Source organism: Sardina pilchardus, chromosome 23 (genome assembly GCF_963854185.1).
Source record: "Sardina pilchardus chromosome 23, fSarPil1.1, whole genome shotgun sequence".
Classification (NCBI taxonomy): Eukaryota; Metazoa; Chordata; class Actinopteri; order Clupeiformes; family Clupeidae; genus Sardina; species Sardina pilchardus.
Window position 1 is genome coordinate 16,094,217 of NC_085016.1, and position 4,667 is coordinate 16,098,883.

The 4,667-nt window shown below is 37.0% G+C and overlaps 1 long non-coding RNA gene across 1 annotated transcript; it reads right to left on the bottom strand.

Annotated features, from left to right (window-relative positions):
• Positions 1-523: 523 nt before the first annotated feature.
• Positions 524-4,129, bottom strand: LOC134071305 (uncharacterized). Its single transcript, XR_009937042.1, has 5 exons — positions 3,899-4,129; positions 2,869-2,931; positions 2,506-2,651; positions 1,908-1,994; positions 524-893 (listed from the first exon to the last, which is right to left on the bottom strand). It is a non-coding gene; the product is annotated as an uncharacterized LOC134071305 (long non-coding RNA).
• Between the last annotated feature and the right edge of the window lie 538 nt (positions 4,130-4,667).

A 4,667-nucleotide genomic window follows, 5' to 3' on the forward strand; every position in this document is an offset into this window, starting at 1 on the left:
CTAAATTGGAACAACTATTTACAAACTTCAAGTGCACTGAAGTACACTAATTAAAATGAGCAATTAAGCATACTTACAGTACAATTACATTGTATGACCATTCTAATAGAAGTACACTTAAAAAATAATTGGAGCTCAACTTACAGTTCAGTTTAAGTACATTTTGTACATACTGTTATCATACTAAGTATTACTATAAAGTATGTTAATTTAGTATGCCTCTTTAATATTTCAAGTGATCTACAAATGCACTTCCGTACTATATTTAGTGCATTTAAAGTGTCCCACTATGACAATGATAACATATTTCAAGTGAAGTTCAATTACAAGCTAAACATCATAGACACATACTTTCAGTGCAATATTATTATATTTTATTGTAGAAAAGAACTGTCTTTGAAGTATATTTTATCTGTACTTTAATTCCCATATTGTTATACTTTGGCATACATGTCGATATTACACTTTAAGTGTATTACATTACAATTAATTTCAAGTGCATTACAACAGATTACAAATCTCATTTCAGAAAGGGAACTTTATTACAATAAAATTACAAAAATACATAATTCAAGCAAAGGATATATAATGCTAATAACACAATAACAGGAACATAACTACACATCACCATTCACATTTATTGAATATTACAACACGCAAATGCAGCAAAGTCCCTGAATTTGCATGAATTGGTGAACGTGCAAGATCACAAAATCATGGAGGGCCTGCACAATGCTAATGAGGGATCGGTTCAAGGTACTTCAGTCATAGTACCATGTCTTCACTGCAAGTCTCACTGCTAGTGCGTGGTGAGTCGCTTTGGCTGGAGGAAATAGATGAATCTGCCATGTTGTTTATGACTGCTTTCAGTGATGACACCAGTCCTGGCAGCTCTAAAACAAGGATGCAATATAAAAAGGGTCAGTATCACATTATGATACAAAGAATAAGTATCACATTGTGTCAGAAAATAGAGCATATACAGCGAGGATAAGTATTGGAACCCATGCTAAAGTTGACTAAGTATGTGCTCCCATATGTTAAATTCCCATAGAGGCAGGAAGATTTCTATCTTTAAAAGCCACTTATTTCATGGATCCAGTATACTAGGCATCCTGATAAAAGTATCCTCAGCCTTTGGAATTAAAATAGCCCCACATCACATACCCTTCACCATACCTAGAGACTGGTATGATGTTTTTTTTTTTCAGTTAGCCTATTAGCCGGGTTGGCATTGAGCCCAATGAGCATCAAACCAGCTAATAACTGAAAAAAAAAAGGTCAGGTGAGGTCAGGACTGTGTGCAGGCCAGTCAAGTTCATACACACCAAACTATATCATTCACGTCTTTATGGACCTTGCTTTGCACACTGATGCACAGTCATGTTGGAACAGTAAGAGATTTTGGACAATTCCATGCTCCCAACTTTGTGGGAACAGTTTTGGGAATTGCCCCTTTCTGTTCCAACATGACTGTGCACCAGTGCACAACGCTAGGTCCGCAAAGACATGGATGACAGAGTTTAGTGTTAACTGGCCTGCACAGTCCTGACCTCAACCCAATAGAACACCTTTGGGATGAATTAGAGCAGAGACTGAGAGCCACCTCGTCCAACATCAATGTACAACCTCACAAATGCGCTTCTGGATGAATGGTCAAAAAAGCTATAGCTGCAAAGGGTGGACCAACATCATATTAAACTCTATGAATTAAGAATGGGATGTCTATTGACATCACTATACTTTTGGCAATATAGTGTACGCCGATGCAAGCTCTATAGTGCTTCATCAATGAAAAATACTGTCCGTCTCCACGACTTCTTTGATGCATTTTCATGCAGTAAGAGAGTCTGAGGTCCATTTTCACCGAATTTACACTGTTTTTTGGGATATTCATTTACACTTACCAGGTATTCCTTTGAGTTTCTCAGGGCCTTCAAGTACACAACAAGTGCTTGCAGGTGTCAAACTCTCAACGAGCCAATGATGGGATTCTGCAAAACAGGGAAATATAATAATAACACTACTTTACTTACACTTACAAATTAAGCATCTTAATGTTTACTACGCCTTTACCGTGCAATCCCCCAATGTTAACTTGGAGATTTGGGTATTGGGATGCAATGCCTGTTTACTGCTCCATGGATAGAGGAGTTTCAAAAGACTCTCAATACATTGGAAATGCATTATAAGATGTATGTAATGCTCATGACTTAGAGAGAGGTGGGGCATGTGACAAGGTGTGTTTACGTAATCACATGTAGAGGTTCATATAATGCATTTTAAATGTATTGAGAGATTTTTTGGAACACATTGATCTTCAATGCAAATCTATTCATGGGGTAGAAACAGGTAGTGCAACCCAAAAATGTAAATGTTAACATTCAAATTCGTCATGTCAGCATGGTCAAAAATGTTTCGTTGACAGGTGCATGTTACGGCCCTGTAGCTCATGGCCTAATATTGGTTTTCAAAGTGGGAGGCACAAAACAACTTCTCACTAACCCGATCAATGGCAGCCATGATCTCCTTAATCTTATGTCTTGTTTCTCCTCCCTTCCTATGGCACTCAGCAGACAGCCTGGAGCAGATGTCAAGTTCTGGCATAAACTTGGACTTCAGTTGCACAATGCGTGTGAAATTCTGCACATCTTGAACCATACGAGGGTAGAGGGGACAGAAAGAATGTACAAAACAACCCAGCATTTGTAGAAAGAATTACAATTAGCATACAGAAAACATTGATCTAAGTATGATATCTGCTTCAGTGACTATGAAGAGCATTCCATGCTTATAATAAACAGGGACAATGATAATAATTATGCACATAGGTATGGGTGTCTACCGCAAAAGTAACCATGAGCTAACCTGTAATGCTTCTGTAAGAGAGACCTCAATGACGCTGATGTCTTGCACTCTGCACTCCCACGTCTGTGGAGAAAGTATATCAAACTCAACAAATTTACACCATGCAAAACTATAATAATATCAGATTACTGAAATCTTTTAGAATTTGAATTAAAAGTTGGGAAGAAAACATTTAATTACATTGAGGCTTGTTTGTGATTAACAAATCACTCAAACATTTAGAGTAGGCAGCCTCTACCATGATCATGAAAAACTTACTTGCTTTACTCGTTTAATATACTGTAGAAGTCGAATGAGAGCAAGTAGCCTACAATAATGCTGATCACATCATACAAAAATAATGATAAGTCTAACGTTTGTGTAACTTGTCCTTCAAAGATAGTCTGCACGTGATAAACGTTACAGAGAGACTAGGCAAGATGGTGTGGTTTGCTACACGGACATTCAAATAATTCAAATGTTTGTGGACTAACTTTAGTGTCTGTAACAACGCAAATTGTTCATGACACATAAGGACAATTTGGTAACACAGACTGGCCTGCACCTACGTTTAAACATTAAACTTTTCAGATAATAATCTAACTATTAGTATTCTAAGCCTAACACATAAACATAGGCTGGGTTTGTGCGGGGCTAGCTAGCGGCTATCTTATGTTAGCCGTTAACTGCTAGCTGCATGAAACAGCAAACACATGAAGTCGTCCTGACCTGGTCACATCCATGAACATTCAATTGCGTTTTATGAAACAAACCCATCAAGGCATAACCACCCCTATTTTCGGCAGGGAGTAAAACTGACCTGGGAAACATGATACAATTCTAACGTTAGCCTGAGATGATTAGCTGTTAGCTACTTAGCCGCCCACATGAGATCTGCTGAACCTCATGTGGGCGGCTAAGTAGCTAGCAGCTAATCATCTCAGGCTAACGTTAGAATTGTATCATGTTTCCCAGGTTTGTTGTCATGCTAAACTCCCTAAAATTACACCGAACTCAAAATAAGAACACTGTGTGTTTAGCAAATACATACCTTACAATCCACGAGTGAGGGAGAAGAGGCAGACCTGCCACAGCCAGAGACCCTCGTTTGTGCGTTTTGAAATAATGCTTCTACGGCGACCATAGAGTGACATATTTCCTCCAAACACGAATGCATTTCGTATAACTGACTCCTTTTCACCTAGAAACCTAATTTTATTGTGTAAATCCTACGAAAAAGGATTCATTAAGATGAGCAATAGTGAGATTTCATTTTTTTGAGAGTGAGTACTGCCAAGTAGGCTACTGAGATTCTGATACTGAATTGACATGTAAAAACAATATCTGTAAAAATAATTAGGCTACTGTTCTTAAAGTGACTTTTCTGTCAATCAAGTGTTTATTAATACATGGTGGTGATAGTGTAGACTTATGTATTCCCTCACCAAGATGTGGAGCCAAATGAAAAAAATATAATTTGTACAAAATAAACTTACTTCGTCCACACTGCAACATTTAATCACATTACTCTTTCAGAAATCAGCCTAACAATGTAAAAACACTTTCCATTGGTAGACTACAGTAAATTGATACATTACCACCAATTAGTTGAAATCAAATGTACACTTTCAAAAAGTATACTAACTCTGTATTACAAATAAGTGCACTTACTTAAAGTGCATTAAATTATCACTATATATTTTTTATATTTTAACATATTTTGTGAAAGTATTCCGATATACCACTAAAAATGCACTTATTTTAGAGTGTACTGTACAAAGTGTACAGAAGTAACACTTCTAATAAAGTGAGATGATAGT